Source organism: Ovis aries, chromosome 24 (genome assembly GCF_016772045.2).
Source record: "Ovis aries strain OAR_USU_Benz2616 breed Rambouillet chromosome 24, ARS-UI_Ramb_v3.0, whole genome shotgun sequence".
Classification (NCBI taxonomy): domain Eukaryota; kingdom Metazoa; phylum Chordata; class Mammalia; order Artiodactyla; family Bovidae; genus Ovis; species Ovis aries.
The window spans coordinates 6,756,998-6,784,097 of NC_056077.1; the positions used below are offsets into that span (position 1 = coordinate 6,756,998).

At 46.5% G+C, this 27,100-nt stretch overlaps 1 protein-coding gene across 19 annotated transcripts in view; it reads left to right on the plus strand.

Moving 5' to 3' along the window:
• RBFOX1 (RNA binding fox-1 homolog 1) overlaps positions 1–27,100 on the plus strand; it is a 2,416,982-nt gene that overhangs the window by 1,981,421 nt on the left and 408,461 nt on the right. The gene's annotated exons all lie outside the window — the stretch shown is intronic.

Genomic DNA, 27,100 nt, shown 5'->3' on the forward strand with positions numbered 1-27,100 from the left:
GTGGACCGGAGGGGTGGGAATCGGAGCCCCTAGTTCTCCGTGGAGCCCGGACACCCCGCGCCTGGCTGTATTTGCTGCTGTCTGGGTACTTTGAACGCCTGATTCTGAACCTGGGTATCGGGAGTTTAAAATTGCAAACTGCATTTTTTTTTTTTTTTAATCACTCACATTCTTTCTCGTGTCCGTGCGTCCGGTGGCGATATGAGCCTGAGACCTCTTTGATGCTAAGAGTTTGGGTCTTTGCGGAGGCATTTGGATGTCTGGAGTTTTCATTCAGCCGCTTTAATAAGGAGTGCAAAAAACATATATGTCGGTGGGTAGGTGCTGAGTATTTTTGTTTCCTTAAGTTTGTCTGGGTTGTGCTATATTCCGCCCGCTGGGGACCCGAGCCCTCGGCTTTCTGGAGCGTGTCAGCCCCGGAACCTGCGTGTAAACTCACAGGGGATGCTGTGATGAAGGCTAGTGGTTTAGGATGCAGTCTTTGTTGGCATGGAAAAAGGCTCCCCCCCCCCGCCCCCCCAGGCTCCCGTAACGGTCTTGTTGATGGGTTCTGCGTTTTATTTTCCATTCTGTGTCTATTTCAGAATCTTCCACTCTCTTGTCTTTCTCTGGGTGTTTCCCTCTGACCTTTTTTTTTTTTTTCTTTTCATTTTTTTACTAGTAGAGTGACTGCTTAACTTGGTTCCAAGGCTTGGGAAACAGGCTCAGTATTGCCTTGTGGGGTGACTAGCCCAGCTCTGTCTCACTGGACAGGGCTTGTGGATGTGAACTGGCAGAGTTGAAGGAATGCTTTTCCCTTCCCAGGATCACGGATCCTTCTCTAGTTTAATCTGATTGTAGTCTTTGAATCTGTTTTTCCACTGACTCCCTTCAAGAGTCCCATGTGTTAAGTGTGTGTGGTTGTGGTTGACTAAACTTCCTTTACACGTGTTCCAGGGGGCCTCCTGCTCCAAAGACCCTGCATATTCATAAAATGTCAAGATTCTGCTTTGAACATCTGGGTAATTTGTCATCAAGTTGGTTGCCTCCAGAAAAAATATTTCTTGGGCGCGTTGTCTCTTTCGAGTCTTTTGGAGAACAACCTTTTTAAAATTTTTCTCGTTGTTTTACTATCTTAGGGCCAAACTGGTTTATCCTTTTAAATAGTGTTTTATCCTGTTTGTCCTTAAGGAAGCTGTGCCAGGAAACATTTCCCAAGAGGTTATTGGTAACATATGATGTGATTCATCTGCTTCTACCATTTCTGTGCCTTTGCTGTGAGTGTGAGTGTGTGTGTGTGTTTTATACCAGTTACCCACCAGAAGAGTCTCCTAAGGAGCTTTCTACAAATGCTAAACCTCAGCTGAATTTAATCAAAGTATTAATATGAGCTGATCTTTTGCCTACCGTATTCACTTCTTTCATGTTATTTATTAATCAATTTGAAAAGCATTACCTAGCAAGTGAAATACTACAAGTGTTCAGTGTGCTCATGGTTTCTTTATACATTTTTTTTTTTTAAGAATAAATTCAGGTTTCTTCCTTCTAGGTTGTTAAATTGCTTTGCTTTGGGGGGCACAACTTAGCAAAGAAGACAGTGACTTTGAATGAGAGGTTATTCTTGCCTCGAAAAGGACAAGTTATCTAGGAGGAATGCAGGGGTTTTTAACATCAGTCAGGCAGTGTCTATGGAGGAGGGGGAGAAACATTCCTGCTCTAGAAAGGGGTGGTTCAAGGGGGATCTTGGCAGCCATCACAAATATTTAGAAGTGACTGAATCAGCATTGTGGTTCCATATGGCAGTAGACAAATGTGGGCTTTGACACCGTGGAAGGCACCCTCTCGCCAGTCTCTGACAGGGCTTATAATGCTTTCTACGAAAGCACTGATAAGGTGATGCCGACATACATTGGAATGCGGTGTGTGTATCTGCGTGTGTGTCTGTGTGTGTGCATTTTTCCCGAGTTTCACTTAATGCCTGAAGTCTAGTAAGGCAGACGTGTAGTTTTACCTGTCAGGTTGAGAACCAGGTTTTCCAGCCATTCATTCCACCTCGCTAAAGGCTCCCTCTCAGGGTGGGAGAGCTTTATCTTCAGGTCATCCCTCCTCACCACGGCTGGCGTGATAGTCCGTGCACACGTCTCATGTCATTGCTTTTATTTAGCAGTGCAGACAGTTGGCTGATGAAGGGTGTGAAAGAGTTCACGTCAGTCTCCACGAACCACTTACTGTTACCATCCATACATCTCCTCTCTGTACATCTCTACAGTGTTTTCCATCTGCTATTAATCTATAACTATCACGGTATCCCTATTTAAGTTTGATGACCGGAGGGCTAAATCTGTATTTTCAAAGCTGATTAGATGGCTGGATGGGGCCACACTGATGATAAATGACACTTTCATTGGAGACATTTTTCCTTTATTATTATTTAGAAATAAACATATTTCAGGAGTCTTGATCATTCAGATCACCAGTTACATAAGAACATAATTAAAACACCACTCTTATTTTGGAAGCATTATCATTCTGTTTTCTAAAGGCACACACTCTAATTAGGGGCCCCTGAGTCCTCCTTAAAATACATTTTCCTGGAATGAAGCTTCTGATGGTGCTTATTTCTCATCCAGTATTGAAGGAAAATGACTTCGTCATCCGTTTTCTTTGCCTTAGCCTTGACATCTCACCTCTCTTCCTAAACCCTCCCAGATTTGTTCCTAAGACAACTCATAAAAGCAAAAATCAATCTGGATACCTCAGCATCGTGTTTACCCTGAATGACCAAATGAAAACGACGTAACCATTTTGCCACCAAAAAAAAAAAAAAGAAAACGAAGTTGTTTATTCAGGCCAAAGAAGAGGCAACTTTGGCGTTGAAATTATTTGACTTATTCCATTTCATTGATTGCTATTCCCCGCTGACTCTGCTTTAGGCGAGCATTTTCCTACAGTTACAATTTCTTTCTTTTTCCCTTTTTCTCCTCTCTTTTCACATCAGGGATGTTACTACGGTTGCGATCACGTCAAGGGGTCCTTTTGGCATCTAGATCTCGAGGCCAGTGATGTCATCACATACAGATGTACGCACATCTGTATTCCTCTAGGGTGGAGCGGCGATCTTGGGGCCCTGGACCATTTTTAAGGTGGAAGGGACAGACGAGCTTTGTAACAGTTCTGGGTTCAGTCTTGCCCTCTAGGGCAAGCTTCTACTCCAGCCTCCGTTCTTGACACACTGCAGCATCTTTATCTGGTGTCTTCGTTGATGGTGAATCTACTTCTCCCAAGTGAACTTCAAACTCACACCTCCCCAGTATAGAATCTGCCCAGCTTTCCAAAGCAGGTACACATTTTGACAGTCTGACTTGGAGGGAAAATTCTGGATAGATTACTACAAGAGAATAGGTAGTGTTTTTCACAGAGAAATAGAAAACAACCACACACACACATACACATACACACACACTCCTCATAACAACAACAAAACACCAAGAGATGCTTGATGTCCATCCTAAAGGCACAGGGGCATGCGCCAAAGAGCATTGCATGGTTAGGTATGGTAAGCGTATGGACAGAACAGACAGGTCTGCTGCCTGACTCACAGTGCGTGCCACATTTCCCCTAGAGCTGTTTTACGCTCAGTTCTAACTCCCTGGGAGAGGATCAGTAGCATATTAACTTCATTTTCCCCACTTCCTAAACCTCCATCAGTGTCTCCCAGTCCTGTTCTAAGAAAGCTTCTCATCTGTCAGATCCTTTTCACTGAGAACCTTTTTATCAGCTTCAATATGAAAACAAGTCAAATGCTTAAATTCCACATTAAAAGGGAAAGGGCCGGGGGGGGGGGGGGGGGGGGGAGGGCCTGAAGTGGACGGTGCCACTGTCAATATCCGATCGGTCATTTTTCCCCACTTAATGATGATCCATGTGGTTTGTTTTAAATAGTGAAGTGGTTTGTACAAAGGGTAATTCCTGGTAAATGAAGTCATTGCTCACTATGGACACCTTCAGATCGAAAGCGATTGAACTGAAACCTGCATATCAACCCTTTCTGTCTTTAATTAGAAAGCGGATCTCAGCTCCAAGTCGCCAGGAAGATGGCTCTTACACCAAGGCAGTGGGGACGGGGTCGGGGGTGGGGGGCTCTCACCCCCACGCACCTGCCGCGGTTATAAATTTGGGACACGCTAGGGAGGCCGTAACAATGATGGCTGTGCAGAGAAGTTCAATTCTCATTCTAGTTACTTACCTCGTGCTGCTTCATCTGATGATTTATAGAGGACCAAATGGCATTTTATCACCTTCTTTCTTCTCGGCTTAATCCCGTGTTGATTTATTAGATCGTGCTGTGGATCGGGGGGAGTCAATAGTGTCAATAATGCAGAAAAGAATTAGGATAGATTATCTTCATGTCTGAATTGTTTAAGGAATTTAAGTGGCTGGAATGAGCTTATTCCCAAGCCTGGGTGGCTCTCTGATAGAACCGAGGACCTCGTGTCTCTTTGTAGAGAGATCGAGTGTTATAAACTGGCTAATTAACCAATTTTCCTAGTTTCTCTGATTTTTCCAGTGATGGGGGAAAGGCATGAATTATTGGGCTCTTGTCTGCCATGTAAAAGACCCATATCTTAGGTGGGCCAAGGTTCACCCTCTGTTTCTTCCTTTTTTAGGGATCTGTGTTGAAGCAGGGTGGGGAAGCACTACAGGGTTCCTTGGGCCATGTCAGCCTGGAGAATATTTCATCCAGCATGCACTCGTGAAAACTGTAGGCATCTGTGAGGCCGGAGACCCGAGTCCTGCGCCATTCGGCAGCTCTGTCTGCCATTTCGTGGCGGTTCCCCGTGTCAGAACACACACCCGGCGGCTTCTGCCTTTACCCGAGCCCAGAAAGCCCATCCTATTAGTGCTCACACCATCTGTCTTCCTTGCAGCCGACCCTTGAGTAATTGTCCAGTAACTGATGGACGGAGGGTAGACAATCTTTTTTTAGGGTTTTCTGATTCATTTAACCAGGCTCTGTGCCCCCAAGAGAAAATGTAATGCTTGTTTATTCATATTTGGCCGGATGAAAACAGTGTCGTTTGTCAGGCAAATAATAGTCTTCTGGAAGAGAAATTGCTGCCTTGTAAACAAAATCAGGTTGGTTCGTTGGCTCAACGCGCAGAGGAGGTTGTCCTGTGAATGAGCAGAGATGACAAAGTGTGGGTGTAATCGTCCCTTCTGTAGAGACCTTTTTGATGGACGGGGAGAGGAGTCCCAGTGTGCTGTTTAATTCATTGAAGAAAGGCAAAGAAAATTCCATTCATCAATAGTCTTCCTCTTCCCCACGCGCTGCCCCACGAGAACTTGGCAGGGCTGGGCGTTTCCTCTGGGACTGTCTACCTGATGTGGCTTGCCTGGCCTGGCCCGGTTCAGAGGGGCTGCGTCAGGTGGGGTGAGCTCTCAGACACAATAGCTCAGGAGGGCCCTGGCCTCAGCCCTGGCCTTTCAACCACACTGAGTGCAGGCGAGCTGGGGGCAATGAGCAGACCCCTTGCAGGAAGAAACTCCTAGAGAAAGGTTTTTCCAAAGGACCCCCAGTTCCATTCTCGAGCCTGTTATAGGCTTGGGAAAGCGCTTCTGTGGTTAGAACTTTCTGGTTCCTGAAACAGTTTGGGGAAAAAAGGTTTCATTGCTCTTTCTGCTCTTCCTGGCATACTATGGTACTGACTGATGGATCTCGGCTGAAAAAGGGCAAAAGATGATGACTTTCTGTTATTGCTCGGGACCCTACTCCTGAGTGCTCTCTTGTTAATTTACTTTTAATATTTGTTCAAGTAAATATCGTGTTAGTTTTACTTGTAATATTTGTTAAGCATCAGGTGTTTTAGCGGGAGCTTTTGCTCGGCTTGTCCTGACCTGTTAGACCGCAGGCAAGTTGGTGGCAGAGACGCCTTCATTTCTGTTTTCTTCTACCCACCCCCCTCCCCGTGCCTAGAAGAAAGTCTGAGACTTAGTAGTTGTCCAACGAAAATAAAATGTGCCATGGATGAATGGATGAATGCATTTGCACCTGAGAAGCGAGAGGAGGAATGTACTTATAAGCCAGAGGAGGCAGTGACTGTCCATGTTTTTTACAGCTGTGTGCCATTACACGTCCAATCACTCATCTTTCACCTGTCCACACGAAACATGATTTCCAGGCATCAAGGATGATGCTGCGCAATGGTTAGGGAAAGTCTCCGCCAGCCTGGAGCTCGCATTCTAGTAAAAGACCAGATGGTGCAGAAGTAAGTGAATCGACAGGTGTTTTCAGATCATGGAGAGTGCTGTGCAGGAAATAAGCAGGATGATGGGTGAGGATCAGCAGCAGTTATTGGTTGTTGGGCTTTATCTGATGGCTGGGTCAGTGTGAATCCCAGGAGGAAAGTGATGATTTTCCTGACTGGAGGGTAAGGGATGTGTGCATTGTGGAGAAAGGTGTTTCAGGAATGAATGGACAAGAGCAAGTCCACCTGCCTTGTCTGCGAAAGAGGATGTAAGAGACCGAGGGAGACAGTAAGTGGTGGAATTGGGTCAGGTGCCAGTGTGGTGGTCTCTGTGGATAGAATGTGGCTTCTGTTGCCCTCTGGAAAGTGTTAGTTGCTCCGTCATGTCCAGCTCTTTGCGACCCCATGGACGGTAGCCCGCCAGGTCCTGTGTCCTTGAGATTTCCCAGGCAAGAGTACTGGGTTGCTGTTTCCTCCTCCAGGGGATCTTCCTAACCCAGAGGTCGAAACTGGGTCTCTTGTGTCTCCTGCATTGGCAGGAGGATTCTTTACCAATAGCACCACCACCCGGGAAGCCTATATGTAAAAGATGTGTGTGTGTGTGTGTGTGTGTGTGTGTGTGTGTGTGAGAGAGAGAGAGTGTGTGTGTGTTAGTCCCCTCAGTCGTGTCTGACTCTTTGCGACCCCATGGACTGTAACCCACCAGGTTCCTCTGTCCAAGGAATTCTGTAGGCAAGAATACTGGAGTGGGTTGCCATTCCCTTCTCCAGGGGATCTTCCTGACGTGGGAATCAAACCCAGGTCTCTTGTACTGCAGGCAGATTCTTTACCATCTGAGCCATCAGGGAAGCCTGTTACCCTCTTAGGCCACATTGAAAAAGGGAGAAAAGACAGAAATGAGTGTCCAGCGAACAAACGAGACAAAGCCACTTCTGAGTTGTTCTGTGCGACACTTGGAGACAGGTTTTGCGATTGCAAGTGGAGAGAGGTTTTGATGGAAGCCCTAAGTAGGACATTAGTTGTGGAGCTCCAAGAGTCTTGCTGGTATCTTCTGTCAAAACCCTATCATGGTGCTTACACAGTGAGTGGGCTTGTCACAGCAAAAACAATGAATGTGGCCCAAAGTTTCTCACATGTTATTCAAGCATCCCTTTCCTAATTTCTGCCAATTCACTCATCAACAACAGTTGATATCTACTTAGCATTCACTTATGTGTTGAACTTCAAAGTAGATTGCCCAAACCCCAAATAAACACGCTAATAAATGAATCAAGACATCCCATCATGTCACAGCTGTGATAGCATTTTTCCCAATAGACTTTGAAATACCTGCACATTGAAGTACCTGTGCATCCGCACGGTCATTCATTCAGTCTCTGAGCTCCCGTTAGGGGCCAGCTGATCTTCTCGACTGTTTCTAGAACAAAGCAAAGCCCCCGCCACCCCATTCAGTTGTCCATCCGGGTGCCATCTTGTGAACCATAGGTGCAGGGCCACGCCTTTGCTTAACACTGTCTTGGTCCATTGGCTTTCCTAGGAATCCCCTTCTATGCCTGGCCTGGAATGGCTCATTCCTCCGGACCCAATTTGCGAAAAGCAAAATTCTAGTTTTCTCTGCGTCACCTCTTGTCCTCTTTGCCGGAGCAGTAGTCAAGAGTCCACAGTAGAGGAGACCTATAGCCATATATTTAGCATCTCTGTGCTATCCTGGGTGCTCAGTCGTGTCTGACTCTTGCGACCCCATGGACTGTAGCATGCCAGGCTCCTCTGTCCGTGGGGTTTCCTAGGCAAGCATACTGGAGTGGGTTGTCACTTCCTTCTCCAGGGGATCTTCCCAACCCGGGGATCAAACCCAATTCTTTGTGTCTCCTGCACTGGCAGGTGGATTCTTCTCCACTGCACCACCACCGTCTTTAATGTCAATAGCCATATATTTAACACGGGGGGCTTTGAGTTGGTGGGACTGTGCAGAATGTGGTGCTCGGGCCTCTGACACTCTAACTGGTTCCCAGGTGAGGAAAAGCCTCCCCCTTTTCATCCTGTTCTTTATGTTGTGGTTAAACACACACAGAATCAAAATTAGGAACTGGAGCCAGAGTTTTTTTTAAAAAAAAAAAAAGCATTCAGAAGGTGTGTGTGTTCCTAGGGAGGTAACGACTTTTTCTTTTTTTTTTGTTTTACCTTGGCAGCTGTGGAACAAAGTACAGGCAGCCGTAGGATTTCGGAGCCTCAGATTTCCCAGCCCTGATGAGTAAATGCACAAAAGTTTCAGTTTTAGTGAGCCTTTTCTTTTTTGGCATCTGATGTTTGCCCGGGACTCACCTCGAGGACCAGATCCTCCTTATCAAAAACAACAGTGAATATCCCAGCTGTTCCTTTAGATGGTTCTGCTTTCTCCAGGCTGGAGAAGGCAATGGCAGCCCACTCCAGTGTTCTTGCCTGGAGAATCCCAGGGACGGGGGAGCCTGGTGGGCTGCCGTCTATGGGGTCGCACAGAGTCAGACACGACTGAAGCGACTTAGCAGCAGCAGCAGCTTTCTCCAGGCATGGGGCGAGCTCTGCCCTTAGGCAGGAGTGAGAGGCGAGAGGTACCCCCTCCCCAAAGGATGGGTCCTCCGCCCACACAGGAACAACATTTGGCTCCAAAGAAGGAATGATGCGGTGGACACGTCGCAGTCTCCAAGTGCCCATCTCAAGATCCTTTCAAAATTCAGTTGAGGAACCAACATTATTTTAGAACCAGTTGGTGTCAGCTCTTTTGCAAAGCCTACTTTGAAAGAACTGGTGTCTCCGGAGCTGTATGTAGGACAGAAGTGGTGAGCGGAAGGCTTATCCCAGCTCTGTTACTCAATTAGCTGATCCAACTGGATCGAGCAAGTTGCTTAACGTGATTCAGGGGCTTTAATTGCCTTCTGTGAAAAAAAAAAATAGGGGTAAGAATAACTATTTCATACTGTTCTTTGCAAGATTAAATCTAATCCTTAGCACAGCATCTGGGACAGGGTGAGTGGCCAATGGGTGTTTATTAAAAAGTGAATGAAAGACTGAATGAACACCTGTGTTAAAAAAAGTAGCATCTGTTTATCGAACATCATTTTTTGTTTTCAATTTCTCCCAAATCAACATGATCCATGCCCCCGTGGCTTGCTGAGGACACACACGAGGCATATAGGGGGTAGGGGTCTCTCTCGGGTCCCTCGGTTCCTCCTACCTGTCCTGGCTCTCTTCCACTTTTTCCTCCCGACCCCTGGAAGTCCTGCTGGTGGTACCAGCTTGTAAAGTGGCTGCACAGCTTAATTAATGCTCTGTGACAGGAGGAGGGGAAACAAAAATTGTCTTGCTCTTGTCAGTAGCAGTTATTTACTTTCAAAAGCTGACAGAATCACACTGCAGGGGCTTCACTTATTTCGGTTCAGAATGTCCTTGTTCTGGATGCCGGAGACCTGAGCCACCCTTTCAAGTTCATTCCTATAAGCTTTCCTTGGGTGGGAGCCGGCTAAAGTGAAGATGGTCACCGGGAGAGTCCAGGGAGTCTCTCCGGGGCTTGGTGATGGCCGGGTCCTTGACTGATGCCTGGGCAGGTGTCCCAGTCTGGGGATGGTCGGTCCAGCTGACACATGCATTTTTAGATCCTGGATCTGTCCTGCCAGAGGGCATATGTGTCACCATGTCCTCTTTGTTGTTGTTCAGTTGCTAAGTCTTGTCTGACTCTTTGCGACCCTGTAGACAGCAACACACCGGCTTCCCTGTCCTTCTCTGTCTCTTGGAGTTTGCTCACACTCATGTCCATTGAGTCAATGATGCTGTTTTAACTATCTGAGGATAGATATCCAACTATCTCATCCTCTGTCACCCTCTTCTCCTGCCTTCAATCTTTTCCAACATCAGGGTCTTCTCTAATGAGTCAACCCTTGGCATAAGGTGACCAGAGGACTGGAGCTTCAGCTTCAGCATCAGTCCTTCCAGTGAATATTCAGGGTTTATTTCCTTTACGATTGGCTGGTTTGATCTCCTTGCAGTCCAAGGGACTCGAAGAGTCTTCTCCAGCACCACAATTTGAAAGTATAAATTCTGTAGTGCTCAGCCTTCTTTATGATCCAACTCTCATATCCATACATGACTACTGGAAAAATCACAGCTTTGAGTGTACGGACCTTTGTTGGCAAAATGATGTCTCTGCGTTTTAATATGCTGTCTAGGTTTGTCATAGGTTTTCTTTCAAGGAGCAAGTGTCTTTTAATTTCGTGATTGCAGTCACTGTCCACAGTGATTTTGGAGCTGAAGAAAAGAAAATCTCTCACTGTTTCCACTTTTTCCCCATCTATTTGCCATGAAGTGATGGGACTGGATGCCATGATCTTAGTTTCCTGAATGCTGTTTTAAGCCAGCTTTTTCACTCTCCTCTTTCACCCTCATCAAGAGGCTCTTTAGTTCCTCTTCACTTTCTGCCATTAGAGTCGTATTATTTGCATATTGGAGGTTGTTGATATTTCTCCTGGCAGTCTTAATTCCAGCCTGTGATTCACATAACCCAGCATTTCACATGATGTACTCTGCATATAAGTTAAATAAACAAGGTGGCAATATACAGTCTTGTCTTACTCCTTTCCCAGTTTTGGGCCAGTCAGTTGTTCCATGTCAGGTTATAATTGTTGCTTCTTGACCTTCTCAGGAGATAGGTAAGGTGGTCTGGTATTCCCATCTCTTTCAGAATTTTTCAGTTTTTCATGATCCAAACAGTCAAAGGCTTTAGTGTAGTCAGTGAAGCAGAAGTGATGTTTTTTCTGGAATCCCTTGCTTTTTCGATGATCCAACGGATGTTGGCAATTTGATATCTGTTTCCTCTGCCTTTTCTAAATCCAGCTTGTACATCTGGAAGTTCTCGGTTCACATACTTTGAAGCCTAGCTTGAAGGATTTTGAGCATAACCTTGCGAGCGTGTGAGATGAGTGCAGTTGTACTGTAGTTTGAACATTCTTTGGCATTGCCTTTCTTTGGGATTGGACTGAAAACTGACCTTTTCTAGTCCTGTGGCCCCTGCTGAGTTTTCCAAATTTGCTGACATAGTAAGTGCCGCACTTTAACAGCATCATCTTTTAGGATTTTAAGTAGCTCAACTGGAATTCCATCACCTCCACTAGCTTTGTTCACAGTAATGCTTCCTAAGGCCCACTTGACTTTGCACTTCAGGATGTCTGGCTTTAGGTGAGTGACCACACCATCGTGATTATCCAGTCATTAAGACCATCTTTTCTTTTTACAGTTCTGTGTATTCTTGCCACATCTTCTTAATCTCTTCTGCTTCTGTTAGGTCCCTACCGTTTCTGTCCTTTATCGTGCCCATCTTTGCATGAAATGTCCCCTTGCTTTCTCCAGTTTTCTTAAACAGATCTCTAGTCTTTCCCATCGTGTGTCCTGTTTGTTCTGAAGCAAAAGGACAGAGCTTAGGGGTTCCCAGCCTCACATCCCTCTCATCTGAACCACTCCTGGAATTTCTGGAAATGCAAAAGTACCTCGTGTAACAGGCTGGGCTTGGGGTTTGTCGATCGTCTCTACTTAAACCCTCTGACAGGTTCTCTCATCCAAATAATCTGTGTAAAGCTTTTTCGCTTCCTTTCTTCTGCCTCACCATCCCCCTCCCAAACCCCCAAGTGTTAGCAATGAACAGCCAAGTGGAAAAGTCCTTCTCTTCAGGGTGCAATGGCACAACCTTCCACTAGGGGTCTCCGTTTAGAACACGGTACTCAGGATTCTTGAGAACTCTTTTTCTTTTTTCTCCTTTCCGTTCCATTCAAAGAGTGAGACTCCCCTACAAGCTGGAGATGCAGCTTGTTAGGTCTTGTGGATAAGCAGAGCATCCAGCTGGTTTCAAGGCAGAGGATGATGATGAAAAATGATAAAAAATAATGAAATAATAACTTTTCTGTGCTTCATGACAAGCACGTGAAACTAAGCCCTTTTACATGGATTATGTCTTTTAATCCCCCACAAAAGGCCTCCAGGGGAATTGATAGGAATATGAAATGTTTTTTTCTTTCTTTTTTTTTATTTTTAAGATGGGAGGCCTAGATGGAAGTTGTGTGTGTGTGTGTGTGTGTGTGCGTGTGTGTGTGTGTGTGTGTGTGTGTGTGTGTGTGCTGAAGAGCCCATACTTAAAACCAGACTGGCTCTCTCCAGGGGCTTCCCAGGTTGTTCAGAAAGTAAAGAATCTGCCCGCAGTGCTGGAGACCCAGGTTCGATCTCTGGGTCGGAAAGATCCCCTGGAGGAGGGCATGGCAACCCACTTGAGTATTCTTGTCTGGAGAATCCCATGGACAGAGGAGCCTGGAGGGCTGCAGTCCACAGGGTTGCAAAGAGTCAGACAGGACTGAGTGACTAAGGCACGTGCGACACACACACACAGACACACACACACACACGCACACTCTCACACACACGTCTCCCTCCAGAACCAGGCTTCTGAGCTCTGGGGTTTGTGCTGTCCCCTTGACCACCTGCTTGCCCTGCAGGGCGCTGGTCCCCCCGATACACCTCCGCTTCAGTTAGGCCATCCCTTTGCACCTAACCACACCCTTGTTTCTTCTTCCTTTTCAAGGCAAAACATGTCAAAAAGGCAAAGAGTCTGGAGATGTCTCGACTTGGAAGCTTTTTGCCATTTTAAGTTGTTCGGATGCTTGTTGAAACAACCACAGCACACATGGAGGCTGTTATCCAGGGGTGGGGGCTGAGCTGGGGAGTGGGTGAGCCAGTGGGGGAGAGCTGATGGTGAGCACTGGGAGAAGAGTGGCCTGCCCGTCTCTACTGCCAGTTCTGATGCCCAGATCCCCCCGTGCTGAGCAGCTCTCCATCCAACTCAGGAAATGCAGTCACTGCCCAGCACCATATTAATGATTTATACACCCCAAGCCACTGCTTTTGTTCACGTGCGGGGCCGGTCTTGTTAATAAAGGAATTTCTGGAGGTGGGATCTGGGCTCACCAGGCTGTTTTCCTCCATGCAGTGGAGACTGCTTCATCAATCAGAAGAATTTAGTGCTTTACAACCTTCCTGAGTGTCTGCCTGTGTGTGTGTGTGTGTGTGTGTGTGTGTGTGTGTGTGAGTGAGTGTGCTCAAGCATGTGTATGTGTGTGTGTGTTGTGGGTTTAATCAGGTCCACCTCGGGACCTGCCTTCCTAGAAGGGATGAACAAAAGAGGGGGTGCCATCTATCTAGGGTGTTCCAGGGTTGGTTCGTTTGTTTCGCAGTGGCGTCACAGCCCTGTTTGTTTACCATTTGGAGTTCGTGCTTTATGGTGTCTGTGAAAATGGGCTGACACCGCTTTATTAGCAGGAAGAGGTGCAGACCGCACTAGAACCACCCGCTTCCTTCATGCCGTCAAAGACAGCAGACCAGGAGATGGCGAGTGTGCTAAAGTCTCCTTCACTACAAGTCAACAGGACAACGTGGGTTCTTTAAACAATGGGAGTTTTGAGGCTTTACTTTTTTTTCTTAAATTATTCACAGAAAAAGGACTTGGCTTTGTTTTAAAGCTGAGAGAAGATATTTATTTTCTGAATTGAGAATTCTGGATCTTGGAAACTCTCTCCTCTCTAGTGAGCCACAAAGAGTGAATTTTAATCCCTCCTGGTTTTTTTTTTTTTTGTTCCTAATTAAAGGGGAAAAATGATATAGTCACATGGTGTGTTTACCACTGTCCATTCCTTTTTCAAGGTATCCACAGAGAAAAGTCCTGAATTTCTGGGGGGAAGGGGTGGAGGGGATATTGCACGCATGTTCTCTTCATTGTATCATTCATTTCATTTTGCGTGTGGTTTTATTTCTTCCCCTATAGAACTGATTGATAACAACCAACAGAGATCTGAGTAGGAGTTTGAGGGGGAAAGAGAATACTTAGAAAATTAGGATCATACTTTACATATGCTATCCAACAGGCTTCTTTTTACCATAAGATGAAAGTTTGATTTTATAGAAATGCACCTTAATTAAAACACACACACACACACACAAAGAGATGTAAGGATTTTAGGAAATAAACATGTCAGTTTAGTAGATTCCCTAAATAATGCATGAAAGATTGAATGCAGAGACAAATGAATAAAGCTGCAACCAACCCCCACTCAAACCGGGGCTTTCATTTCTTTTAGAGATGGGAACGTTTTGGCTAACTGGTTCTTTTTCACATTGAGGCTTATGAGAAAATGAAAAAACGTTTTTTGAAACTGTCCAGGGTCTTAGTCAGCAGGCAGGAGATGGAAACAAATATTCAATTGCAAAGACTACCTTTCCCAGTCTCATCTTCTTGAGAAGTGGAGAACAGAGTGTACATATTTACATAAGTAAATAAAGGACGGTACAGCCGTTTGCCATCACAGGAAATATGATACAGCGTTCTGCACTGGGAAAGCAGGTGTCCAGCACACACAGCTTCCATTCGTATTGTACTGATTCTCGTGTCTGTGTTTGGCCTCCATTCTCTGCATTTGTGAGCGTCTCATTGTCTTTAATTATGTCTACGAGGCACAAGACAGCAGTCAACATCTGCTCCATTGTTTACTCGGTTCACATATAGCTTTGATGGGTTATTAAACAATCTATTTTTCAAACCAAAAGCAGAGACACCAGCCGAACCCGTATTATGGCATTTTGTAAAGACCCATTATGCAATTAGCACTTGGGATTTGTGCAAAGCTGGTGATTCACCCAAATAAACAGTCTTTTATTCTGATAGCTTTTCTTGGCTTTGTGGAAAATGTCCATTCCCCCCCAAAAAAAAATCAAATCACATTTCCTTCTTAATTGTGTAGTATGCCACGAAGATGATATATAAGAGATGTGTTCATATAAGAGGTGGATCCTTCACTTTTTATATCAGAAAAAGAACAACTCTCCAAAATAATGATGTCTTTAATTCAAGCCAGCAATTACTATATTACATAAGACAACTCTCGCCTAACACGTGAGACAGACTTTTCAAAGTTTATCCCAGACTCTCGGAGAAGACTGGCCATTTGTAGAGGGTTCCTCACACTTCATGGTCTATTGCTGAGACTTACCGTATCATCTACAACAAAGCGTGTGTCACCCATAATGACTGGCTCAGACCTCATTCTCTCACTTAAGTAATTGGTTAATAATTAATTCAATCACTCACTCATTCAACAAATGTTTACTTAGCCTCTGCGCTGCCTCAGAAATGAGGTCAGTCCCTAAAGAGACACAGGAAGGAACAACCCACGTCATTTTTTCCTTCATGGAGCTCACAGTATGTTGAGATTAGCGATCCCTTGATACATCGGTATCGCAAGTGGTGGTAAAGGGTCTGAAAGAAGGGTCCACAGAAAACAAAATGGGCTGGATTCAGAGGTGAAGAGTGTTCCCTCTAAGGCAGCTGCATTGAGACTGAGGCCAAGTAGGAAGTGGACAGAGAGGTGAGTGGGGATGTGTGCGTCCCAACCTGGGTGATCTCAGGGGAGGCTGAGAAAGGCCAGGGGGCCTGTGGGACAGTGAGCTAGGGCAGGAGAGACAGAGAGGGGCCAGAAGCCACAGGGGTGTAGAAGCATCCGTGTAGGGGTGGATTTTAATCCCAGAGAAATACAAAGGAAAAAAAAAAAAAAGAACGCAGAGGGTCTTTTTAAAAAATTTACTTCTAATTGGAGGATAATAGCTTTACAGTGTTGTGCTGGTTTCTGCCCGACAGCAAGAGGAATCAGCCGTAAATGTGTACACATGCCCCCTCTCTTGAGCTTCCCACCCACCCCTTGAGGTCATCACAGGGCACTGGGCTGAGCTCCCTTGTGCTATACGGAAGCTTCCCGTTGGCTACCTGTTTTACATATGGTAATTGATATGTTTCAGTGCTACTGTCTGAATTTGTCTCACCCTCTCCTTCCCCACAGAGGGTCTTTAAGCAGCGGGCACGTATGATTGAATTTAGCCTTTAAAAAGACCAGTGGGGCTGTTCTGTGGAGTCAAGAGTAGCAGGGAAGGAGATTGAAAGCAGAGGCTTAGGTAGGAAGCTGCTGTAATAATTCAGATGCAAGATGACGTACCCGGGAGTTGATACAAGAGATGGACAGGAGGGAAAAGTTTGAAAAATAAGCCTGATATTCCCTGTGACATTCTCCACCCCCCACTGCAGGTATTCAGCCAAAGGCGAGCACATGTAATATCCTGCAGGGTGGGGCATCTGAGAGCTGGGGGAGGATGGTAATGTCTCAAGAGGCACCACCCTGGACTACAGGGGGCTTCACCGAAGAGAGTTACAAGCCAGCTCCAGCCTGTGCTCCCTGGAGTCTGCTTGGCCAGGGCTCCGAATCTCAGCGGCTGGCCCCGCACCTGGTTTGGTAGCAGTTACCACAGAGAATGGCACCCACATTGACAGTGTGACCTCTCCCCTCTTAGCAGCAGACTTCAGAAATACTGAGTGAGGAGTGGAGAGCTACTTGGATGAAATGTCCCAGGAGCAATGCCTCCATCCCCCACGTCTGGTCAGGGGAGCTCGGAAGTTAGATGCATTCCTGTTGGTGTCCGGCAGAAGTGGCTCTGGATCTTTAAAACTTTATGAATCTTTCAGACCTCTGACCAGCTCAGTGGGCATGTCTCTTAACCTCTCTGGAGCTTCATTTCTACATTTGTGAAATAGAGGTATAGCAGGGCCAGTAACGTGGGATTGTCATGATCATGGCATGAGGTGATTTGTACAGCTCCCAGAACAGCCCCTGGCAAATAAGAGCTCAGGAGTGATTGTACTGGTGGTGGTGGTGGTGATGGTCCTGATGCTGGTCCTGATGCTGGTGATGGTGATGGTGGTGTTGATGCTGGTAGTGATAACAGTGATGGAGGTGCTGATGCTGGTCCTGATGGTGGTGATGGAGGTGGTGATGGTGATGGTGGTGTTGATGCTGGTAGTGATAACAGTGATGGAGGTGCTGATGCTGGTCCTGATGGTAGTGATGGTGGTGTTGATGCTGGTTGTGATAACAGTGATGGAGGTGCTGATGCTGGTCTTGATGGTGGTGATGGAGGTGGTGATGGTGATGGTGGTGGAGATGCTGGTCGTGATAACAGTGATGGAGGTGCTGATGCTGGTCCTGATGGTAGTGATGGTGGTGTTGATGCTGGTTGTGATAACAGTGATGGAGGTGCTGATGCTGGTCCTGATGGTGGTGATGGAGGTGGTGATGGTGATGGTGGTGTTGATGCTGGTAGTGATAACAGTGATGGAGGTGCTGATGCTGGTCCTGATGGTAGTGATGGTGGTGTTGATGCTGGTTGTGATAACAGTGATGGAGGTGCTGATGCTGGTCTTGATGGTGGTGATGGAGGTGGTGATGGTGATGGTGGTGGAGGTGCTGGTTGTGATAACAGTGATGGAGGTAGTGATGGAGGTGCTGATGCTGGTCCTGATGGTGGTGATGGAGGTGGTGATGGTGATGTGGTGGAGATGCTGGTCGTGATAACAGTGATGGAGGTAGTGATGGAGGTGCTGATGCTGGTCCTGATGGTGGTGATGGAGGTGGTGGTGCTGGTTCTGATGCTGGTAGTGATAGCACTGGAGGAACTGATGGTGATGGTGGTGTGGTCGGGGGAGTGTGATGCTCTGGGTGATGACGGTGGTTGAGCTGATGGTGGTGAAGGTGCTGGTGGTGGTGATGGTGGTGGCAACAGCGATGGCAAGGATGCTGATGTTTGGTGATGGTGGTGATGCTGATGAGAACGATGTCTAGTAGAACCGTTGCAGAGCACTTGGATTTAAATCAGGTCCAAATCTGCCCCTTGCCATCACGTATGCCCACTAGCAAGTTATCTTTCTTTGTTTCAGTTTTCTCATCTATAAAACGGGGATGATGATATGCACTGTGGTCACTACAATGACAAAAGGAATTTATCTTTGTTTAAAAAGTGCAGCCAGCATTTATTCTAATGAACATTCTTTTCAGTGAGCATAGAGTGTTTGATAAAGAACAAGCTGACTCTGAGTATAGCCTTAAAAAAAATGGTACACAGGGACTTCTTTATTCTTGATTTTGCTTTTCATTGTGAGCAGGAAGGCCATCTTCCTCTCTTCTTTACTGTCAGACCCTCCCCCCTCTCTCCATGTGTTCTGAGTATAGCAGGTGTGTGGTGAGCTGGGATTCTGGCAGAGTGCAACATGAAAAAGACTCCCAGTAATTACAAAAATAACAACGAGGGCTGCTTAGCCTGGTAGGCAGATGAGCACACCGCTAGCCAGAATGATAAATAGTGCCTGCAAAAGTTAGGTCTCAGAGGGAGTGTGGGAACATATGGGGATAAACCACAGTGAAAGTTGGGCATCGTTGGTAAGTTTCAAGTGGTTTAAGGAAGGCCACTCCAGTGCCAAGCTTCCTTTTCTTTTTTTTTTTTTTTTTAATCCTAATTTTAAATCTTTCCATTCCCTTTTGTCCCTTTGTTCTATTTCGGTCCTAAAAGAAGTATTCAGCTTTGAGGTCAGCCATGGAGTCTCCAAGGAAGTGAGGTCTGGGTTGTAACCCTAACACGGCCGTACACCCTGGAATCTGTGAATTTCTACCCCGCGCTCTATCCAATATTGTTGGGGGGCGATGCAAACGAACACAGTAATTATGTTATGGAATGCCAACCTGTTGAGTTCAGATCTGTGATAGGTGGGTGTGCATAAAAATACACTCCTCAAAATGGCCCAGCCCAGGAGTTTTATTTGGAGAAGGGGCAAACAGCACTCTCTGCCAAACATTATTTAGAAAGATATGGATGGTGGTGGGTTGATGTCAGGTTGCTGTTTTGGGTTCGGGTCTGAATATAGCTTGATCTGTGTTGTCACAGCTCTGCAGCAGTGGGATTTCTCTGGAAGGAAATATTTCAGTTCTTGCTTACCATTCATGCAGTTTTTCCTAGGGCTCACTTACAGGAGATTTCAGCATGGAGACAAGGTTCATGATGTAGGTACCCAGTGGTTCAGTGGTAAAGAATCCTCCTGCCAATGCAGGAGACGTGGGTTCAGTCCGTGGGTCAGGAAGATCCTCTGGAGGAGGAAACAGCAACCTACTTGAGTATTCTTGTCTGGGAAATTCCATGGACACAGGAGCCTGGCAGACTGAGGTCCATGAGGTTGCAAAGAGTCAGACATGACTGAGTATGCATTCATGCACGCATGCACACCTGAGAGGTGGTGTTGGCTCCTTCGTAAGTTTCCAGGATGCCTTATTTAGCAAATACACCAGCATGCTCAGGAATGGAAAGTGAGAAGAGGAATCACACAGACCTACGGCCCTCCCATTCAACTTAGCCATGAATGATTTGAACTTTCTGAATGATACTTCCTCATCTGTATAATGGGGCTAATACAGGCACCAAAATCAGAGACTTGTTGAAAGATTGACTCAATTAAAGTTTCTAAAGTGCTTAGATCGGAGAAGGCAATGGCACCCCACTCCAGTACTCTTGCTTGGAAAATCCCATGGATGGAGGAGCCTGGTAGGCTGCAGTCCATGGGGTTGCTAAGAGTCGGGCACGACTGAGTGACTTTACTTTCACTTTTCACTTTCATGCTTTGGAGAAGGAAATGGCAACCCACTCTAGTATTCTTGCCTGGAAAGTTCTATAAGATGTTTGCTGATACAGATAAGCAAAAAGTATCCCGTATGACTCTTTTAAAGCATGAAGTGAAGTGAAATCGCTCAGTCATGTCCGACTCTTTGCAATCCCATGGACTGTAGCCCACCAGGCTCCTCCGTCCATGGGATTCTCCAGGCAAGAATACTGGAGTGGGTTGCCATTTCCTTCTCCAGGGGATCTTCCCGACCCAGGGATCGAATCCAGGTCTCCCACATTGCGGGCAGATGCTTTAACCTCTGAGCCACCAGGGATGCATGTATGTATATCTGCTCTTCCCATGGTTACTCTTGAATTAACCCAGAATCTATTAGTTGTAAGGGACAGAAAACTAACTCAGGAAGTAGCTTAAGCAATATGGGGCTTTGTTTATTCATGGAGCTGGGATGTTTGGGGTCAACCAGCAAGAAGTGAGCAGTCCCTTAAATGCTGGCCTTTGTATAAACAGAGATGATCAGGCTACCATGGAACCAATCACCATGAATCAACCCCACCCTCACAGAAGTGGACTCGAGCCCAAGAAGTTTTTCAAGTGCATTGCTACACTATTTAGAGCGCTCCCCACAACAACCTAGTAAGGAGAGTATTATAACCTCCGAATTTATAAGTGAATTATTTGACATTCAGTAACTCATCCATGTCAACAGAGCCAGGAATAGTTAGAGCCAGATTCTGAACCTAAGCTCAGTATGGGCCTGATATCTGAGTTCTTAGCCAGTATGGTACATATTATAATAAAAAGAAAATTCTGTTTTATATTAGTCAGTTGGAGACCTGCAGAAATATATTTTGCAAAAATGTGTCTTTGGGAAATACACATGGGGCTGCCTGAGCCTGGACCACCCACATGTTCTGTGATCCTGGGCAAGTTGCTTAACGTTTCTGTGCTTCAGTTTCCCTGTCAGTCATACCGTGATAGTAGCAGCAAAACTTGCCTTTCAGAGTTGCTGTAAAAATTATATGAGTTAATCTAATTTGGCAAGTTGCATGTACACCAGTGTTCATAGCAGCACCACTCACAATTGCCAAGGCGTGGAGACAGTGTAAACACCCATCCGCAGATGAACTGATAAAGAAGAGATGGTCTATATAGGTACACATGATGGAGTACTACTCAGCCATAAAGATGAGTGTGAGATTGCCCTTTGTAGCAACATGGATCACCTAGAGATTATTATACTAAGTGAAATAAGTCACTTATTTCACTCAGGCAAATATTATATCATGCATATGTGGAATCTTAAAAAAATAATAATACAAGTCAACTTATTCGCAAAATAGACTCACAGAGAAAACAAACTTATGGTTACCAAAGGCGGAAGGGGAGGGGGACGGATAGCGTGGGGTTGATAGATACACACTGCTATGTATAAAGTAGATAGAATAGTCCTATTGGGTAGCGCAGAAAACTGCAGTCAATATCTTCTAATAGCCTATAATGGAATCTGAAGCTATACACCTGAAACTAGCACAATATTATAAATCAAGTGAAATAAAATGTTAGGTGCTTAATCATGTCCGACTCTTGAGACCCCATGGACTGTAGCCCGCCAGGCTCCTCTGTCCGTGGGATTTGCCAGAAAAGAACGCTGGAGTGGGTTTCCGTTCCTTTCTCCAGGAGATCTTCCCAACCCAGGGATCAAACCCAGGTATCCTGCATTGCAAGCAGATTCTTTACCATCCGGAAAAAAAAAAAAAAAAAAAAAAAAAGAGGTTACAGGAGTGAATACATACAGGAGTTAGAAGGTGCCTGGCAAATAGTAAATGATATATATGGTTTGTTCCCAAAGTATTTAAAAATAGATGGTAATGTCGAGTCAGAAAGGAAATGAGGTCACTCCGGGTGGTTCCTCTTTTGATGTCCCCAGTGTGCCCCAGAAGGGCACTGCTAATCCGGGAAGCTGAGAAGCCCACCTGTCAGAGGCTCTCTCTTGCCACCAGCTGCCAGGCCCTGACATCGCGGAGAAACCATCTGCAGCGGTCAGCACCTTGGCTCCAGCTTTCAGATGCTCAGCTGCATGGCGTGGTCCTGGGTCCCTCCTCTCTCTATCTTTTTTTCTGCAAGAACCAGACTGCGTAGTCTCTGAAAACACAGATGTGTATGTCCTGGCTCCATTCTCCCCCAGCGCTTGGTGACGGGTTTGGTGGGTGATACTCTATGCCTAACACACGCTCTTTGGGGTCTGTTTGTCTGTTTTCATTTCTGCTGTGAGTCTTCGTTGTAGCACGCCGGATCTTTTGTTGTTGCGGGAGTCCTCACGTGAGGACTCAGTAGCTGTGGTGTGCAGGCTCAGTTGCCCTTCGGCATGCGACACCTTAGTTCCCCGACCTGGGATTAAACCAGTGTCCGCTTGGTTAGAAGGCAAATTCTCAACCACTGAACCGTCCAGGGAAGTCCCCTACTCTTTGGTTTGATAGAATCTGTTTCTTGGCCTGAAATGGGAGGTGAAAGCTTCTGCTAGAAGGCAGACCTTATCTTAAGTCGATTGTTCATTGTCAGACAAAAGGGCTAAGGATGTGTGTTCGAATTTCTTAGTGTCTGCCTAGGTTTGGGGATTCCCGGATGGCTCAGTGGTAAAGAATCCACCTACCAAGCAGGAGACGCAGGAGACATGGGTTCAGTCCCTCAGTTGGGAAGATCCTCTGGAGAAGGAAATGGCAACCTACTCCAGTATTTTTGCCTGGAAGATCCCATGGACAGTGGAGCCTGGTGGGCTGCAGTCCCTGGGGTCGCAAAGAGTCAGACACGCCTGAGCACACATACTCCTTGATGGTACAATGTGCAGTGCTGTAGCATCTCCCCACATTGTTTGATTTTTTCGCCTTCTTGAAACTCTCACTCCTGCTGAACTGTGGTGAGTGTTCTCTCAGTGGCAGGTGTACATCCACAGGGCTGGGCAACGTGATTCCAGGCAAGGACGGCCACCTGATCCGTCACCGGGAGCCTGAGGCCCCACAGGGGTCCGCAGATGGATGGCAGAGGACCCACCCGCTCCCTGCCGTGATATGGAACATTTTGTGAGTTATGTGCAGTTTTCTGGGATGAGGACAAAATTCAGAGTGGTCCATGCATCAAAAATAAGAGTGAAGAACCATCTCGTCTCCTCGAGAAGAGGCATTTATAGGAGAAAGAGCCAAGGACAGGATGGGCCGAGGAGATAAGGAGTGCTGGAGGTTGAGGTGGTGACACGGGGTCGTCTCTTTAGGGCTTTTTCTCTTGGATCACTCTGCCGTCTTTTTTCTTTTCTTCCCGTGGTGACTCCTGGCTGGTGTTCCCATGTATCAGCCCATTTCTACTGCCTTAGACCTCCTCTTCCTCGGGACGTATTTTTCTGCTTCCTGATGACTCAGTGCGGTGGAGAGGGAGGGGCCGGAGGCCAGCCCTTCTGCAAGCCTTTAAGTCTTGTCCATCTGTCTTTCTGGGCTGTGGTTTTGTCTGGCTTTGCTTTAATGGCAATTAGGGTACTTGAGAATGAGTGGGAGATTGAGGGCAAAGGAGATGAGGGTCTACTCGGCTTGAGTTTAGTCCAGGCCAGCATTTCTCAGAGTGTGTCCATGACTGTCGCAGGTGCAAAAGGGTTTCTCTTAGGTTTTAGGCGCTAGGACTTCTGGCCTGTTGCACAGGTCTGCATTTAGTAGCTCTGTTTTCTTGGTCAGTTTACTCCCCTTCTCAGTGGCTCTGTGTTCTTGTCTCTGATGCAATAAATGTAACAGAATCTCCTTCATAGGGATTTAGAGGGGATCACCTAGATAACGCATCTGTTGAAATTAGTACAGGACAGGGCCTGGCACAAAGTAAGCATTGAATTCACAGCAACTGTGATAATGATGATGATGGTGGTGGTGGTGACGGTCACAAAGATTCTGATGAAAGTGAAGAAATAGGAAGAGGAGAATTGGGAGAAACAGTAAAGAACTTTGCCCAGGGACTGACATAATTTATTACTCTCAATAGCCAGATATTCATATAGACAGCAAGATGGATGGATGGATAGATGCATGGATGGATGGATGGATAGATGCATGGATGGATGGATGGATGATGAATAAATGGATAGATGGTTGGATGGATGAGTGTGTGTGGATGGATGGATGGATAGGTGGGTGGATAGATGGATGGATGGATGCATGATTGGATGGATAGATGGATGGATAAGTAGGTGGATGGATGGATGGATTGCCAGTCAGTCATCAAATAAGTTTGGGAATGTCTGCATCAAACATGGTCAAACTGGTCTCTATTTTTCTTCCTTTACAGGACTTCTTGGGTGCTGTACTAGGCTATGCACCATGAACCCCCAAGTGGGAGAGAGAACAAGCTGAATCTCTCCCACTTATTTGGCCTCAGGGTTCTTTTTACACATGAAGCATCTCACCAGGCATCTTTGATGCTGAGTTGACTTTGGTAGAGGCTAGTACAGACATAGTCTCTCAGGGGAATAGGATGCCCAGAGTTCAGGTGGTTCAGCCCATTCCGAGGGAGGACAGAGCAGACATGGGGTCAGGACAGAAAGACCAGTTCTGAGTCCTGGGGCCTCAGGCTATTTGGAGTGAACTCTGTACCCGGCTCCTGCAGGGCCTTGTAGGGCATGCACGCGAGTGCGCGCAGGGGCACGCACGCGCACACACACACGACCAAAGATGCCGGGAGGGCAGGAAGCGCAATCTAGCTGAGCGGCTGAGTATTCATTCCCCCATCCCTGAGAGACCCCAGGGAGTATTTGTTTGCGGAGAACAAGGTCAATACGTTCTCAAACCCAGTTGCCATTCATCCCCAGACAGGTCAGGGGTCGGTTCCTGAAGCATTGTTGATCTCAGCAGAGATGGTGTGCGAGGTTGATATTCTTAGATTTGCTCATTCAGCCGGTCAGTCTGGCTTTCAGAGGAGAATCAGGCCAAGAAGCGCTTAATGATCCGAGAGGAGGCGCTGCCTCCACCACTGGGGGCTGGGGTTTCTAATGCTGATCACCAGCTTCATCACTCACAAGACCTACTGGAATTTTCTTTGTGTGTGTTCATAACCAATTTTATTGAGAGGGGGTGTGTGATGTTACTGGGTGGAGGTGACCCAGTGTCCTGGATTTTTTGGGTTATTCTTATTTCTTTCTTTCTTTTCTTTCTTTTTTTTTTTTTTTGGTTATTCTTATTTCAGAGGCACTTCCTCATCCCCATAACCCCCAGTTGAATTTGAAATTCTCGTATTTTGTTTTCCAAACTGGTCTTCCAGGGACAGTAGCTATGTCCACATATTCGTTAGACTCTCTGTCTTAATTTTTTGGTTTAGAACCTGGAAGAAGAAGGAAGGTAAGTTCTTCCAACAGAAATGCACCTCCCTGCTGGCATCTGTAAAAACTATCTGACCAGTTCACATTTGAAGGAAGGAAGGGTTTTGATACTCCTGGTTTGTGTTAGTCAGTCAGTCGTGTCCGACTCTGTGCGACCCCATGGACGATAGCCCGCCAGACTCCTCTGTGCAAGGGATTCTCCAGGCTAGAAGGCTGGAGTGGGTTGCCATTCTCTCCTCCAGGGGAATCTTCCTGACCCAGGGATCGAACCTGGGTGTTGTGCTGGTTTGATCCTTGGAACTAGATGCTGCTAATGCCTCATTACTCTGACAACTGTGTCCCCACTATCAGCTCTGAGCCAGGGCCTCAGCTAACCGTGTCTGTATGTGACTCTTTTTTGAGTCTCTCGACACCCCGCGAGGTGTGGTTGCTCATCGTATTCTTGTTTTGTTGTTGCCGTTCAGTCACTAAGTCGTGTCTGGCTCTTTGTGACCCCATGGTTTGTAGCACGCCAGGCTTTCCTGTCCCGCACCATCTTCCGGAGTTTGTCGTAGTTCATGTTTTACAGATAATAAACCTGAGGCACAGAGATGTTAAGATTTTGGCACAAGAACACACAGTGAGCATCGGGTGGAAGTGTCAGGCAATGAGAGAATATAGCAATGCCGCTGAGAACTGGTGCTTGCTTAGTACTTATGTAAGAGCTTGTGTAAGAGCTCTCCATGCATCACCTGATTCACACGTGTTAACTGATCCCAGTGGGCTGGGGATGTGTCTTCTCTTCCCAGGATGTGACTCTCCTGGCTGGACTGGTCCTTGGCTGAGGTTACAAATGAGGCGACTATAACCTAGAGAACAGGCGGTCGGTGGCAGCTTCTCCTGTAGAAGGTCTTGCCTCCCTGGTTGTTGACACGATGCTTCCAGCCTCCCCTCTTCTGAGAGCTCACATGTCAACCCTCAGCCTCAGGACCGTAAGCATTATGTAGCATCTCAGAAACTTTTTCTTTGAGGTCCATTTCCCTTTGAGACGAAACCCTTCCGTGCTTTGATCTTACCTGCGTTGGATGGGGTTAGAATGCGTGCCTGGTGCTGAGTGTGCACGTGTGTGCTCAGTTTCTCGGTCGTGTCCGACTCTTTATGACCCCATGGACTGTAGCCTGCCAGGCTCCTCTATCCATGGGCTTTTCCAGGCCAGAATACTGGAGTGGGTTGCCATTCTCTTCTCTAGGTGATCATGAGTGGAGTTTATCCATTTTGGTTCAAGTCGTTGCTCTAGAGTGGCTGTTTATCATGCTTTTGCAGAGATTAGGGGCGTGTAGAAGGGAAAACTGGCCCCTGAGAATTAAGAAAGCACCTGTTTTGCTGTCTAACATTGGACAGGTCACTTAACGTCTCTGAACCTCCAGAGCATCATGGGGCTACCCCAGATAATTCTCAAGTGCCTCCTGGACGTCTACTCTGTGCCCAGTCCTGCGAGAAAGATGGGAAAACAAAATGCTGGAGCAGGAGGTGGAGGGCGTGAAATAGAAGCATACCCTGAAACAGTCACCAGTCAGTCTTTACCTGTGGGAGAAAACCACTGCTGGTCTTCCAGGGGTTTAGACAGGTAGGGTTCTAAGCTCTGGAGAGGGTGGGAAAGCTGCCTGGGGCATCAAACCCATGTTTGCTTGTTGAAGAAGGGAGCATTCATGGGTCCTGGGAGGAAACAGATGGCATGAAGGCTCCTACAGAGACATCATTGTGGTGTACAGGTAGGGCATTGAGGAGGCAGACTTGACCAGAAGACTGGTTTGACTAGGAAACCGTTGACCTGGGCGCATGAAAGACATTGCTGAAGAAGAAAACATCGACTAAACTAGCCCTTTTTGAACACTTTCTGAGTGCCAGGAACACCCGTACACAGCCTATCATTTCACAGCAGCAGCGTACCTGTTAACAGGCCAGATGTTGTCCCGTTTTACCCTGAGGAGACTGGGGCTC